Source organism: Phascolarctos cinereus, unplaced genomic scaffold, assembly GCF_003287225.1.
Source record: "Phascolarctos cinereus isolate Bilbo 61053 unplaced genomic scaffold, phaCin_HiC Scaffold_726;HRSCAF=1367, whole genome shotgun sequence".
In the NCBI taxonomy this organism is placed as follows: domain Eukaryota; kingdom Metazoa; phylum Chordata; class Mammalia; order Diprotodontia; family Phascolarctidae; genus Phascolarctos; species Phascolarctos cinereus.
Window position 1 is genome coordinate 34,285,961 of NW_027556098.1, and position 16,645 is coordinate 34,302,605.

Here is a 16,645-nt window from a genome sequence, read left to right on the forward strand (position 1 = left end):
AAATGTAGCAGCAGAGATTTTTTTCTCTGTAGCTGAGGAATGGGCCTGGGCGGCATGGGAAGTAAAGGACCTCTAACTCAATTTGTTCATTTAATGATTATTGTCAATTATTCATCATTGGTAATAATGCCAAAACCATGAGGGTTATGGCTTTCATGGTGCCTAGATGCTCTAGAACAAAGAGCAACACTGAAATGTGAAGTGGTAAAACTTAGTTATGAGTTTCTCAGCTGCTACTGAACATCTCCCTGGGCATAACATTAATCTAAAGCTGCAAAATGCTAAATAAAGTCCCACATAATCATCTCCCTTGTGTAACTTCAAAATCTAATATAAGAATAAACCATTGAGAAATATTAATGAATTAAATTATAACTAAATAATTTAATCTGTGATGAATAAATAATTATAGTAATAAACAAGGACAAACCAAGACTATCCTTGTGTCAAAGGGAAACTGGAGAAAGAAAAAAACAAACATTTCCAGTGTACTCTGACATGCATTGCATTTGTTAATAAAAGAATCTATGCTAGTGCAACCAAAGGCAATATAAGGGCACCGGAAGGAGGGAGAGGTAATACTGCTGTATTGAGTATTAATCAATCAGTCAATAAACATTTATTAAGCACATACTGTGGACTGGACACTGCTGAGAATGGAGCAGAAAGAACACTAGCCTAGGAGTCAGAAGTCTTGGGATCTAGTTGTTTGGCTCTGCTGGTGACTAGCTGTGTGATCTTGGTCAAGTCATCTAACTTTCTTTCTGGACCCTGCTGAATGCAGATGGGGCTACCTAAACCTGACCCTGTGGTTGGAGCAGGTTCAAACCAGTTGGAGCCAGTCTGGTGATGTCTCTGGAAATCCCCTGCTGCTATGCCTGGAGCCTGCTGTTCTGACCAGATACCACTACTCCCCAACCTCTCCAGCCTTCTCTATGAACTTTTGGTTGTTATGCAAAACAGCTTATGTAACAGGAATTCACCAAGTAGTTGTGCCTCCCATGAGATTCCCTCCCTGCTGAATGAAGTATATTTAAACCCGGCTCTTTCTGCCCCTCCTGAGCCCTCCAGCACTTTGGTGCTGCATGGTATCTAGAACTGCAATTCCTTTTCTTTGATTGAAGACTTCTTGTTGCTCCTTTGGAAGTCCTCTTTACTTTGGATTGGCATTTCTGGTGTCAGAAGTGGTATCTGAAGACTCCTGCCTGGCCAGCCACCATTTTAGGACTTAGATACCCAGTGTCAGCCTGGACTCAGCAGTTCAGCCTGGATAAGTGATCTCTCGAATACCTGAACTACCTCTCTTTCAGATGGGTTCCTGGCTCATCGAGAGCTTGTTACAAGACCCATGGACACTTTTGGGTCCATTCTGACTGGTCCCTCTAAGGGGATGGTTGCTGGGTGCATATCTTCAAACTATTGGCTGTGTGCTTGCAAGTATTTGGATAATTAGCAGCATTTAACCAGAGGAGACAGGAGGCATAGTGAGGTATGGGGTGTGAGAGGCGTGAGGAGGGCATGGGATGATGAGCATGGAAGTGTGAGTGGCTGCCTCTTTCCCAGTGATGTTTCTTTGGGTGTCCCACCAGGTTTGTGCAGCTCTGTATGCACGTGTGTGTGTGTGTGTGTGTGTGTGTGTGTGTGTGTGTGTGTGTATGCACACATTTCCCTTCACCTGCCCCTTCCCTTCTCACCCCTTGGCAATGCTGAGCCCCCGGTGAGGACCTTCCAAGTCTAAGAAGACCTGTTGCCATCTCCCACTGCTGCCCAGGGCTGTTGCTTCCCACCAACGAAAGGGATTGGTTTGAAGAAAAATGCATGATGCAAAGTCTTGCATCATGACAACTATTAGGTAAAGGAGAGAAAGAAAAGTCAAGAAGTTTAAGAGATAATTTATCACAGGGGAAGAGGAGGAGTTGGAAAGACAATTGTTAACTGTTTATAGGAGGAGAGGATTATGGAAAATTCTATCATATATGGTTAGTGGAACCACTGGCCTTTGCACTGGACTTCTTACTTCCATCTGCTTCGCTACTCGACATGAAAATGATTTATGGTTTTCTAACATTAGAGAATTGGAGTGAGAAATAGCATTCAGAACAAAGTGTGGATCATATTACTCTTATTACAAAGGCTCCAATTATCATGAAAGGTTTCCATGGATTGACACATGATAATAAAACTGAGTCAATAATAATAATTAACATCCTTGAATGAATGAATATTTACCAGGTTTTTCTCAGCATTTTATATAAAATTCCACCTATACAGCTATATTTAGAGCCTTTTTATTTTTATATTTATACTTTATTTGGACCCCAAGCAATGTATGTCACAGCGCTTTATGTAACCAGCTGGCCCCTTAGTGCAGAGGTTCCCTAGTGGGCGATATTGCCACCTAGGGGGCACTGAAACAAACCAGAGGGGTGGTAGCAGCCTCAGATACAATTGAGGAGCATTGAATAAAAATAAGGGGACAGTGGAAGCACAAGGAAAGAAGAGAAGAAAATTTTGAAAAACCATTTGTACCTGTTTCATCTGTCATGTAACAGAGTTAAAGTCGTACTGATTACATTATTTTCCAAATAAACACACAAAATGCAAGTTATAATCCATCAGTGGTCAAGTCTGCCAACAGGTCTTAACAAGTAAATGTAGGCAGGTGAGCGAGTAGTACATTGTTGGGAACTCCAGTATCAGCAGGAATGAATGCATTTAATGACTTGTCTACAATATGATACCATACGGTTACATGACACAATATGTCATTACCAAAATTTCAATACAGAAAAGACCCCACAAATTTACCATGAATTATTAAATTTAAGATGCATCATTTAAGAAAAAAGATTTTATTTTTTAAAATGATGTAAATTCCCCCCCAAAAAAAAGGTTAAAAAATTAAAGAAAGTAAATCTCCAGGGGATGCTAATATTTTTTTTGAAAGTTTGGGAACTTCTGCCTTAGTGGAACATGGTTGTCAGGGCTGTTAGCAGCTTTTTGGTATGTTATTAACCATTGAGAGAGAACTGGATGATGCCATTCTTTACAAGTCATATAGAGGCAATTACATATTTACTCAGACCACACAGTCTCTTTGTGAAAAGCTGATTCTTTTGTGCAGCGTTCTTATCTACTTCTCTTTAGTCTGACATGGCAATTTAATCGATTTATGATGCTGATGCAAGCATTAGTTTTTATATTCATATTGTCTGAACGTGTCTCCTACAACAAAGGTTACCTAGCTATTATGTTATATAGGTAGCAAGTTTATTCTTGGTTCACGTCCTTCAGTTCTTTAATTACCTATCTTTGTGCCATTGCTTATAAGTTTTAGCCTCTCAGTGTTAATAACAAGAAAATTTCAGAAAATCTGAAAACTGGAGTCTTCCTTAATAGACCTGGGAAACTTAGCCCTGTACCATGTTTGACAGTTTTTTCTCAATAGCTTTATTAAGCAATTTCGTAAAGGCAGATGGACACATATTTAAATTTCTGAAGGTAAAATTTGGGTTTGGAGCAACAGGGGATTTTGATGCAAATTTGTTATCTATGGGAAGAATCTTTTAGTCTCCTAACCTTTAATACACTTGAAAAACTGTCACATACTTTACTCTTTTATGCATCCATGTTTGTTCTTTCCATTATAGTGATAGTGGCTGTTGTTGCTTTTTGGAACTCATTGATTTTACTAATGTGCAGCCCATGGATAATAAGGGAAAATGTACACTTGTACTGAAGCCAAGAGCAGCCTACAACCTGATGCACTCTATTCTGTTTGGATCTTTGGCATTTAGTAGCATGAGAATGGAGTATCTTTGAACATCACATATGTGTGTGTTTGCATCATTTGATTTATGCAGCAGTGATATTTGGGAGTTGCTTTTAAAATTGGTACATCTCTACACACCAATGAGGATAAAAATGATGAGGTATTCAATACCAATATTAATACTCATCTATCTTTGCTATAAGTTCTGGCCAGGAATGATGGTGGAGACATCAGAGTTAGGAGAATTCTATGACCCACATGTAGCAGAGCTGATGATCTAGATTAAGTCAAACACTCCCAGGAAGGCTGTATTTGCTGAAAGCATACAGTTGTTAGCCAGAGTCAAACTACATACAGGGAGTACCTTAACCAATCACCCATACTATTAAGATAAAGGACTGAGAGTGAACAAAAGAGTTTTATCAAATACATGCAAAGAGATCACCTGAGGAAATCAACAAACAAGGGATCATGGTAAAAGAATTTCACCTGTAGTTTATTGCAGTGAATAAATACTCTAGAAGTTTATGTGAGTGTCGATATCTTTTAAGGTATTTTACATAAACTGTCTTTTTTTTTTCTCTAACTTTTCCCACTGGTGTTCATCATCTTGAGTGTAAACAACTTTCTAATAATGATCTGGAACTTTGTTGTTTGAGCTGTTTTCAATCAAGTGGGAATACTGAGTCGGCTTACGATTGGAAACATTTTAAAGCATACTTTGAAGTTTATTGAACTGAACCAAGTGACTTTATAACAAAATTAGTGAATAATATCCTTTCAACTTAATTATTACATGCTGTTGAAGTATTATATACACTAATAATGGTGTAGTAGTTAAAAACAAAGTTTACCACTGTTCTCTTTTTTTGTAAACTTTACAAACATTTTGAGTTTTCATGCTGTTAGCATTCAAATATTATGATGACTGTATTTATTTGACACTTTTCATTGATATGTGTTTGATCAAGCGCTTTGGTAAAATATAATATCTTTTATTAAAAACACATTTTTGAAGTAATAGACGCAGAAGAATATTACAAATTAAGTATCCTGGATTCTTAGAATGGTAGAAAAGTGTGTGTAGGAAGACTGTTTTGTTTCATAATAGGATATCCAACTAGAATTTGTTTTATTACTATCTGATGTTTTTGTTTTAAAGCATGCTTATACTATTTTAACCTTTTTTTCCCTTTCATTAACATTATTTTATTTCATTGTCAGGTTTATAAACTTTGGTAACTTGTGTTCTGTTTTTAGCTTTTGTATTTTTTTGCAACTTAAAAAATCTATCCACCTTTGTAAATGTTGTCTTAACTATGTCACTATTATGGCATTTTTAGGCGAATTGCATTTTCTCACAAAGTGTAACACCTTAACGGGTGTTAATTTTAGGTTTTCCTCTGCCTTCAGGACCAAGGGTCAGCATCGCATAGAACACCTCAATGCTTCCCTTGGTCAGTGACTCGACCAAAAGGGGAGAATGTGGCATGCAGTCAACAGAAGAGACTACCTGACCCAGACCCCACTGACCCCATAGTTGGAACAGATTTAAACTAGTTGGAGCCAGTCTGGTGATAGCTATCTCTGGAACTCACTGTTGCTACCCCTGGAGCATGATGTTCTGACCAGAGTCACAACTCCCAAAGCCTTTCCAGCTTCTCTATGGACTTTCTGTTATTATGCAAAACAACTTATGTAACAGATTCACCAAGCTGTGCCTTCCACGAGATTCCCTCCCTGTTGAAGTGTATTTAAACCCTGCCTCTTCTGCCCCTCCTGGGCCTTCTAAATACTTTGGTGCTATGTGGTATCTTTTCCTTGATTAAAGACCTTTGTTATCGCTCCTTTCATAGTCCTCTTTATTTCAGGTTGACAACCCAAATTATTTTGTCTATAAAGTGAGGGTTTGAATTAGAAGATCTCTAAGGCTTCTTCCTACTGTAACACACTAAAATTCTATTCTAAGACTCTTTTCATTTTCTCTTTAAAAAAAATTATTCTCCAGAAGCCAGAAAATCCCTTATGATAAGGGAGGAAGATGGTAAAATTGTAAAGATCTTTTTGTTTTGTTTTGTTTTATTTTTAAACCACTAAAAGCTTTCCTCATTTTTAATGACTGGTAATCACAGACAGCTGCTGCATTTCTTAAGTCACTCAACAGTCAGGTCTTATACCTTGGTATACTTCAAAAGGATATCATTTCTTCAAAAGAGCTATGATTTTATACTTGTGAGTACTCTCTCCCCGACAGAGATTTCAGTCCCTCCATATGTAAGCTCACCTATTTAATTTTGTCCTTGTATTTCTAATACCTAGAACAATTCTAGGCACATAGAAAATTCCTGTTGATTTATTGATTCGGTAGTAAGTGATCTTCATGATTGGTGATTTAAAAAACAATCATTTGGTGGTCAGCATTCTGAAGGTTGTGACTCAGCTAAGCTATCCATCCCATTCCCTGTTAACACCTTATGGACATCTGTCTCTTTCCATCTACCCTGCAGCAGAATTTTCTTTTATTTATTGTCTCCCCCAATTAGAGTGTAAGTTCTACTAGGGCAGAGACTGTATTGCCTTTTCAACTTCTATCCTCACAGCATTCTGCTTGACACATAGCAAGTGTTTAAAGCATGCTCCCTCTTTCCCTTCTTCTCTCAGCAGCCACACCCATCAGTCCCAGACCCAAAAGCTTTCCAGTTTAGTAGGAGGTATGATCTTTTAGAGTTTACAATCTATGGGCATGCCCTATAAGAACATATGGGCATCAACTCTGATTTTAATGAAGAGGACTTGATATAAAATAAGAAAATGAGATTTTGCTGAAAAACAAACCAACCAGAATGCACGATTTTAAAGCTTGGGTTAATGACATCTGGGCCAATTCATTTGCACATTCCTGTCTGATTGGCTGCAGGATTTAAATAGTGACAAGGTTTAAATGTTTCCGTTGTCAACTGAGGATTTCATATCAAAAAAAGCTGATCTGTCTTGAACATTAGTTTCATTTGATTTGTAAGTGTTTTGGGGTCCCAGAACAATGAAGATTCCCCTGGCATGAGGTTTTCCTTATCTGAGATGTGAGACCACAATTCTGCTCATTTAAACAAAGACTGGCTTCTGTGGCAAGTAAATCTCATAGCCAGTTTGACCTCTAGAAAAGGAAAAGGGCTACTTGATTGCCATGGTCAATTTAATGGTCACCCCCTCATTTTTCTCCTCCTCTTTGACTCTGCTACCTCAAAGCAAGATGCCTGTTTTCAAATTCCTGTTTTCTGAAGTCTGTAGTCTCATTGACACTATATCATGGAATTTCAGATTTGGGAAACATCTCAGAGGTTATACAGCCCAACACCCACCTAGATCACATACTTGTACTCTTGGCATCTCCAATAAATGGTTTTATGTGCAGAGGCTACAAATAGGGTATATTGGATTCTTTGTCCTACCTAGCTAAATTTCTCCCTTATTACTCCTGGATAGTATGAATATGGGTGCTCAGAGAGGCACAGTAAGGCTTTCAAGGGCTCCCTGCAGCTGTCCAAACTGCTTTCCTACCATCATTCAAGCAGCCCGTGAAATCCTATCACCTTCCAACTCCACCTTGTGTAAAAACGTAGCTCCCAGTTTCCTCTTCCATTCCCACCATGCTAAATACATTTTCCTCTTGTGCAGTTTGGTATTTTTTTAAATGCATATTTGTTAAAGATTTGATGACTTCTCTGTGTACCTTTAATACATCTATCTGTCTACTGTCAGCACTGTCAATTTTTTTTTCTTTTTCTTTTCTTTTTTTAGGCAATTGGGGTTAAGTGACTTGCCCAGGGTCACACAGCTAGTAAGTGTCAAGTGTTTGGTCTGAGGCCGGATTTGAACTCTGGTCCTCCTGATTTCAGGGCCAGTGCTCCATCCACTGGGCCACCTAACTGCCCCAATTATGGTCTCCTAAAGACACAACAAGGCAAGAACAGCGATAGGATCACTTTGCATTGTACATAGTACATGAAAAAAAAACCACAATAAATGAACCTGATGTTTATAACAGTAAAAAGCCTGGCTCTCCAGGGACAAGAAAGAGCCTCCTTTTATTCCTAATTTACTGCTGAAGCTTGAATTAGATTGGGAGGACAATAGAAACTTTTTGTTTGAGGATCAGTAGAATAAGTGTTATTGGAAACAGACATCCTCAGAGAAGTGCTGTTTGATGAAAATAACTAATTTTCCTCTTTTACTTCTGCTTAAATTTTCTCCATTATTCCAGGAGGATGAGAGCCAAATACCATCTCCAACAAAGAGGTAAGATAAACACTTTGCCCCTCTCCTAAATTCAGTCCTTGAGACAAGCAGCTCATGAGGCTATGACAAATTGATCTCAGGACCTCACTCCAACAGTCACACAGTGACAGCCAAGCCTGATTGGGAAGATTTCTGGTTATGGGCATTATCCTTTCTGCTGTCCTCTGAGGTTGGGAGATTGCAGGGTTTGGAAGAGCCCAGGGTGGGCTAGTGTGCAGCTGGGAAGTAGACCAGCTTAACTGCCACATTGCCTCCTCCTGTTTAGGCCTGTAAGGGAGAATGCAATTATTTTCTCGTCACTTCCATGTAAACAGCTGGCTCCCTCCAGCCTCCCTGTGTGTTTTTTGGCCTGTTTTTAATGAAGGCTCTATTAAAATACAGGCAAATCTCATTAGAAACCTGGCTCATTGTTACATGGATCTGTAGGTTAAATCAGACCCCTGGAAACAAAATTCAATACAGCTTTATCCAGACATAATATTCATGACCTAAAATGTAAGTCTTAGTCCTATCCCCAGATACCAGCATTGCAAAAAGCATCCCATAAATGTACTGCAGTGTTTCCTTCCAACAGGCAAATGGGAGCTTTTATCACCTTTCTTCACTCTAAGGCTGTCCTTGACCAAATGGAAATTATTTCTAGGTCAAAGCATGAAGACAAGTTTGTTTGTGCAACTGCTTTATAAAATGAAAGTCATTGCATCAGACCCCCAGAGTCTGTCCAGTTTGCACACCTTCCCCTCCAAACCTAGCACCCACGCTGAGAACATTTGTTATTATTACAACATATTGTCATTTGTTATTGCATTTCACAAACCTGATTCTGAAATGGTGGGAAAGGAGCACCCAGCACAACCCTCTCCACAGTGTCATTTCTGAATAAAACTTGTGAACAAGGTGCATGAATTATTTATTATGTTCTTCTGCACAACAGTAAAAATTACTAAGTTGTGGGCTTGTTCTTTTCCAAGAATCCAACGTAGAGATGAAGGAGCTATTTTACAGTCTTACAAATACATATGCAAAATAGTGAATGCTGCATCTCAACCACTCACACTCTTAGCATCCTAAAAACATATCTCACAATCTGCCACTTACATAAGTTAGCACTAGAGAGTGAGCTCAGTTTCAGAACTTTAACTTTGTCATTAAATTGGAGGCAAAGGAGAGGAAATTTAGCCAACACACAGAAGCTAAGCTTTGTAGAAAAAGAATGAAATGCCCCATTACCTATTTATTTTCTCCTCTCCTATAATTTAAGTAACATTCTCAGTGACATCTTTATGCTGTATGTACAGAGGCCACAAATAAACACTGGGATGAAAAATCCATCTTTACAACAATAACCGTTGCAACCAGTGGAGACTGAAAGGGGCCATTTAATCAATTATGTTGCTTGAGAAATGGCATAATAAATCTGCAGTCAGGCTTTTCCTACAGGAAATGTGAAATACAAATCAAAGGCCTTAGATGATTCATATCTTTAATTTACCTCTGGATTTATGAAGGAATTCAATTAATCGAAGGAAGCTTTCCATTATACTGCAATAGGATATTCATAGGGAATGTGATTTCTAATGTAAGTCTTGGAACAGAGGGATCATAGCTTGTGTACGTTTGCAGAGAGTAGACTTTGCCAAACTAATTTAACCATGGGAAACTTTGGAATGCCTTATTTCAGGGTGTACTATATGCCAGGAGCTGAGTTAAGCACTGGGCATACAAAGACAAGAAAGAGAAAGAAAAGGAAAGAAAGAATGAATGGAAGGAAAGAAATAAGGAAAGAGGGAGAGAGGGAGGAAGGAGAGAAGGAAGAATGGAGGGAAGGAAGAAATAAAAGAAAAAGGAAGGAGGGAAGGAAGAATGAAGAAAGGAACTCCTTGCTTTCAAGGAGTTTACATTCTAATAGCTTGAAATATATTGTAAGATATCACACAGCTGGTCTAAGGATCTACGGGCACAAAATACCTACCCTAAGGGGAAAAAAGGGATGTGTGTGTGTGTGTGTGTGTGTGTGTGTGTGTGTGTTTCAAAGACATTGAGAGACAACTAGAGTTGATTCCACTTTCATAGAACAAATGCTGTTCAGTCACATATGACTCTTCGTGACCCCATTTGGGGTTTTCTTGGCAAAGATACTAGAGTGGTTTGCCACTTCCTTCTCCAGCTCATTTTACAGAGGAGGAAACTGAGGCAAAAAAGGGTTTAAATGACTTGCCCAGGGTCACATAACTAATAAATGTCAAATGTTTGGTCTGAGGTCGGATTTGAACTCAGGTCCGGTGCTCTATCCACTGTGCCACCTAGCTGCCCCATCAGTGTGGGTGTTTTGCATCCTCCTCTAAGCCAACAGAAACAGGGATGGCGTTTTGGAGAACAACGAACAAACAAAGGCAGATGGTGGAGGGAGACAGCTCCAATTTATTCTTTTTTTTCTTCTGAGATTTTATAAATTCACTCATGTAGTTTCTCTACCACCACACTAGTGCTTGCAATGTAAATTCAAAAAAAAAAAAGTCAACAAAACTGCTCCACAGCTTAAAGTGGGACCTATGGAATGCTGGGAATCCAGGTTTTCACATGAATGAGACCAAAAACATGGCTGTGACCACATCTGGAACACCAAGAAAAGCTGCAGGTGCCAAGCAAGAAGTTTTTAGCATACAAAAAATACAAAATTATGCTGTTTTTTCATGACTAAAAAAATTGTTAGTGGAAAGAAACTTTTTGGTTCCATCTTTTTCTAAGCATTGGTGATCACAGGAAGGTGTAAAATCATCTTCTGCATCATGCATGTGATTTCTGCTTTAGGGTCTTCTAATGATTTGGATTTAAAAAGGCTTCAGTTCTTGGAACTCAAAGCTTTAAAAAACAAATGTTAAAAATTATTTTTACATGTAATTGGGGAAAATCACTTACTACCTATGTGACCTTGGACAAATCACTAAACCTCCCCAGGGGTACAGTGTAGAAAGCCCTGAGCCCCAAGTCACGAAGACCAGAGTTCAAATTTGATCTCAGATACACACTAGCTGTGTGAGCCTGGGCAAGTCATTTAAACTCTGTTTGTGTCAGTTTCCTCATCTGTAAAAGAGCATACAATAATACCACTTGCTTGGTGAGGTATCTATCAAAGGAGATAATATTTATCAAGTGCTTAGCACAGTGCCTGGCACACAGAAGGCACTTAAAAATGCTTATCTCCTTCATCCCTTTCTCTCTGGGCCTCAATTTCCTCATCCATAAATTGAAGAAGTTGGGCTAAATGGATTCCATGGTCCCTTTGAGTACTAAATTAATAACTGTATGAGCATATTTTATTTAGCTTAGCCCCCTGTGACATTCAGCCAGATTTTCCCAGTTCAGCAGGTACACCACTAATTCCTTCATAGTACTAAATGGACAGCTAGTAAGACTTAAAAGGATTTTTTTCAAACTTTACCTTGCTCCCAAGAGAGGAACTTAGGAAAATCTGGCTCAGAAAATGCCTAATCAAGCAATCAAAATCTGTTGTCTGGAAACTGGAGACTGTTCTATCAGCTTGGTCTAAACTATATAGCTTAAAATTAGATACAAGGTAATGTGACCTAATAGTGTCTTTGAAGACAAAGGCACTCTGTAGAGTGATTACACTTCTTCCTTGTATAGAGAAACATTATATTTTTATGTTCCCTTTTTTGTTTCCTTAGCATAAAAAGTGATCTATTATAAAAATTCATAAGGAAGAAAAAAAATGCATTGATGCTGAATAAGTTAACAATATTCCTTTGAATCTAGGGTATGAATAATTAAGTTTAGGAACCAAGTGAGGAAACTCTCTAAAGTTGTAGGTTGCAAAAAGAATGTTGATTTGCATTGAAAGAGGTAATTTCCTCACCAAGAGTTCTTTACACCAATGAAACATAGGTAGAGCTTAAAAAAAAACCCCAAAAAACCAAACCAAAAATGCTTGTAAGGGGAAGGGAAGGTATAGTTGAGAAAAGACCCAGTTTTAAAAAGTCATAGTTCATTGTTGACTCTACTTCCTTTGACTGCTTTTTTTTTCATTTAAAAAAGTTATTTGTATTTTCAATTCAAGCTAATTTTTTTTAACTTGCACATCAGTCATGTTGTAAAGAAGAATTAGAATCAATAGGAGAAACCACAAGAAAGAAGAAACAAAACAAAACAAAACAGAAGAAAAAAAAAGCAAATAGTATGCTTCAATCCGCATTCAAACTCCATAGTTCTTTCTCTGGATGTGGATAGCATTTTCCAGCATGAGACCCTTGGAGATATTTGACTGCTTTTTTTTTTAAAGGTAAGTTCTCTTTAAAAACAAAAGGAAACAAAATAATATACACTGTACTGCTTTCACAAGGGCGCGTGCACACACACACACACACACACACACACACACACACACACATACACCTGCTATGGAGAACAGATCTAAAGCTAGGAGGGTACTTAAAGGCCACCTAATCCAACCCTTCCATTTTACAGGCGAACAAAATGAGGCCCAGAGTGGTTAAATGCCTTGTCTCAGAGACTTGCACACAAGCCCATTTGACTCCAAACCCAGCATTCTTTCCATTGCATCAACACAGTTCTATCTAGAAGTAAGGAGTGAGATTAGGTAGCATTTTGGTTTTTCTTTGCCCTCTTTCTACTTCTCCATTTTATGGGCTCTAGGAGAGTTTATGTGTGCAAATCAGCTAGTGCTCACATGTTAATAGGCTAGGTTCTTTGTCCTAGGCTTGAGTGGAAGCAATTGTTTTGACTTAGGGCTACACTATATCAAAATCAGTTGGTGGATCTACAGCAATGGGCAAAAAATACACTTACCCTGAAGCTTAGGAATCTGATTGTGTCAACTACTGATCATTATTTCAATATGTACAGAAAAAGAAGCAAAAACAAGTCCAGACTTTTGCACACCTCAATATGTATGCCAAATGCCTTTAACCTTGGACTCTGGCCTAAGGACATATCTACATACAAAAGGCCTTTCATTCTTACAAATCTCAGCTCACTTTTTTTTTTGTTGCTAAAATGATTTTTACTCCTATTTCCATATGCAATTTAGAGAAAAAAGATCTCCTGGTTTGTCTTTTGGGTCATAGTGTCTCCAAAGTAATTTTTTTTCAACCTAAAGCCCAATTTTCCATGACAAGATACAATAATAATCAGTTTTTATTTCATATCTTGCACAACAAATATGAAAAATATTTTAAAATGAACAAACTGAGATGGGCCTGAGAAAACAGAAATTGTAAATAACAGTTCTACAATCAAATACTAAAATAGTGAATATAAGAAATGGTAGAATTTAAAGACCAAAACACTCCAACTGGGAACAGAGGAAAAGTATGGAATATAAATAATGTTTATTGACTGGAGTTTAAATTTACTATGAGAAAATGACCCTAGTAGTTAAGATATAGAGCAATGGTTAAGAAAGAATGCTTGAGGGTATAGTCACGAGGCATTAATATACCTTGGGGAGGGACCTTTTAACTGTCAAAGCCATTCCTGAAGTTCTTAAGCCAAAAGATTTTTTAAAAGCATACTGTGAACCCACCTACATGGAGGGGAGGTCAGAATCATCTCATCAGCTCTGAGATCTGAATTTTTTTTTTAGTCCTTTCTGGTTGAAAGGCATTTGGGTATAGGATAGAGAGTTGGTCTCAAATTTACGAAGACCTAATTTCAAATGCTGCCTTGAACAGATACTGGCTGTGTGACCCTAGGCAAGTCACTTAACTTCTCAGTGTACGAGACAACTTTTCATTGACAGAGGAAGCTTCCCCTACACCAGCAAAATCATGGATTTGAACCATTGCAGGTGCTGTAAACATTAAGCAATAATGGCTCAGTTTCCTCTACTATAAGGTAGAAGAGGTGAACTAGATGATTTTTAAGGTCCCTTCCAACTCTAAATGTATCATCTTCCTTAATAATAGAAATATAATAATATTCCAGGTACCAGAAAGTTGTTGTAACTTTAAACAGGTCTGCATATAATATGCCATTTGACTTATGATCTAGGTGAATATCCATCAATCAATCAATAAACATTTATTAAGCGCCTACTATGTGCCAGGGACTGTGCTAAGCGCAGAGGACACAAAAAGAGGCAAAGACAGTCCCTGCCCTCAAGGAGCTCACAGTTTAATGGGAGAGACAACATGCAACCAAATACATATAAAGAAAGCTATAGACAGGATAAATAGGAAATAATTAAAAGAGCATTAGAATTAATTAAAATTCATTAGAATTAATTAAAAAAAGCATTAGAATTAAGAGGGGTTAAGGAAGGCTTCCTATAAGAGGTGAGGATTTTATATGGGAAGTCAGGGTGGTTAGTAGTCAGATCAGAGGAAGGGAGAGTGTTCCAGGGATGCGGGACAGCCAGGGAAAATGCCCAGAGTGGAGAGGTGGAGTATCATTGGTGGAATAGCCAAGAGATCAGTGTCACTGGATCAAAGAGTATATATTCAGGAGTAAGGTGTAAGAAGACTGGAAAAGTAGGAAGGACTTTGAATGCCAAACAAAGCTTTTTATTATTTGCTCCTGGAGGCAACAGGGAGCCAATGGAGATTATTGAGTAAGGGAGGTGACATAATTAGACCTGCATTTTAGAAAAATCACTTTAGTGGCTGAATGGATGATGGATTGGATCAGGGAGAAACTTGTAGCAGGCAGACCCACCAGCAAGCAGGCTACTGCAATAATTCTAGTTATTCCTCCCTAGCTATCTCTCTTTTAATAATACATCTCAGTCCTTCTGTACAATAAAAGTCTGGGAGGAAAAAAATATCAAGTTAGACTACAGCAAAGAGGACAAAGGATGGGCGTGTAAGGGAGTTGTGATTCAACTGGAAAGACTGCTCCCCCCCCCCTTTTAAAGCTCTGTTGGAAGACTCGGGCGCAACATGTACCCAGTCCTGAAGAATTCTCAAAGCATCCAGTAAAACAAGACTCAGTCAATGCTGGTAGAAGTCTTTATGGCTAGAAGTCTGCTGACCCCTATGGACTTGAATCATGCAATATCACCAGAACAAAATAGCCTGTAACCACCTGGGAGGTAGACACGCTATTTGAAACCTAAGAGGAAAAGTAGAAATGCACAGGGAATCAGCCATTTGGGAATTTTTTCTTTAAACAACCCCCAAAATTGCAAAGGCCAAAGCTCAGAAACGCCAAAATTCAAGCTGCTCATTCCACTTCTGAAGAACTCTAATTGTTAGCACCTGTTTCCTTACATTAAGCCAACATTTCCCTTTCGGCACCTTTGACCCATATCGCTCCTAGTTCTGCTCAAGGAGAGTTAGTCTAACAATACACCGGAGCTCTTTAACACGAAAGCCCTTTTATATATTTGAAGAGCTCTCTTCATTCCCCCGATTTCCTGTGCCATATCTTCTTTTCTCAGGTATAAACATCTCCAGTTCTTCCAGTTGATTCATGCAGTTTATGATTTTAAATCTCATCATCATTGTGGCTCCCCTCAGTTGGATGAGGGACTTCCCTTTGTGAATTTCCCTCCAAAAATGTGACACCTAGAACTGACTAGGGCAGATGTCATCTCAAAAGGGCAGACTCTAGCGAGGTTACCATCTGCCTCATTCTGGACAGGACACTTTTTGGGACATTTCATCATACTGTTGATGACTCATATTGAACTTGTGATACACAGATGTTTTTCACAAGAACTGCTTTGAAGCTCCATTAAAGAAAAAATAATTGACCTTTGATTTTGTTGTAACAGGGAACTCCCAAGTGAGAAAATTCCCTCTACTCATGCAGATTACTAACTTTTTGTCTCAAGAACCAAATAAATGTCTAAGGCAGACATCCGCCTGGGATACTAAGAGATTAAGTAGCTTCCCCAGGGTCATGCTGCCAATATGTGTTAAAAGCAGGACTTGAACCCACATTTTTCTGACTTTGGTTCTGATTGGCTATCAGTTATGCCACACCAGCTCTTCTAAACTTTTATATAATTTTTTTTCTTCTTAAATCCAGGTAAAGAAAATTAAATCTATCTTTATTCAATTTCATTTTATTAACTTCAGCTTAGTATTTCTTTCAAGTCCAGTGCTCTTTCAAGATCTTTTTGGATGATAATCATGTCATTGAACACATTAGCTAGCCCGTCTAGCTTTAATCAGCAAAGCTGAAACATGTGCTATTACAAAAAGGACTTTATCTAGACTATACCACGGGAAAAAAAAATTGTTGAACTCACCAGATTCCACTCCACTAGTCTCTACAAGGTGTCCACTAATGACCCTACTGCTGAGCAATGTGCTAATTATAACACTCTTTGGATCCTTCTGTTCAACTAGTTCAGAAAGCACTTAACTCTATTTTCCAAACTCCTTTTAGAATGATTTGCTTAAGTCCATATCACATCTATGATATTGCCTGTTCTTTTGTGGTTGTTCGGTTGTTTCAGTCCTGTCTGACTCTTCATGACCCCAGTTAGGGTTTTTTTGGTAAAGATACTGGAATGATTTGCCATTTCCTTCTCCAACTCATTTTTACACATGAGGGAACTGAGGCAAATGGGTTTAAGTGACTTGTGTCACT

The 16,645-nt window shown here is 38.3% G+C and overlaps 1 protein-coding gene, 1 long non-coding RNA gene and 2 pseudogenes across 2 annotated transcripts in view; 3 read left to right on the top strand and 1 right to left on the bottom strand.

Moving 5' to 3' along the window:
- The first annotated feature begins 1,033 nt into the window (after positions 1-1,033).
- LOC144454435 (uncharacterized) lies at positions 1,034-5,619 on the top strand. The gene is made up of 2 exons (XR_013482792.1): positions 1,034-1,489; positions 5,186-5,619. It is a non-coding gene; the product is annotated as an uncharacterized LOC144454435 (long non-coding RNA).
- On the top strand, positions 1,484-5,619 carry LOC144454170 (protein C-mannosyl-transferase DPY19L3 pseudogene; annotated as a pseudogene).
- On the top strand, positions 2,974-5,619 carry LOC110212798 (protein C-mannosyl-transferase DPY19L3 pseudogene; annotated as a pseudogene).
- Positions 4,476-16,645, bottom strand: part of CRACDL (CRACD like) — a 97,791-nt gene continuing 85,621 nt past the window's right edge. Inside the window, 1 exon segment of the mRNA XM_078146373.1 lies at positions 4,476-8,335. The gene's annotated coding sequence lies outside the window, so the exon portion shown is untranslated.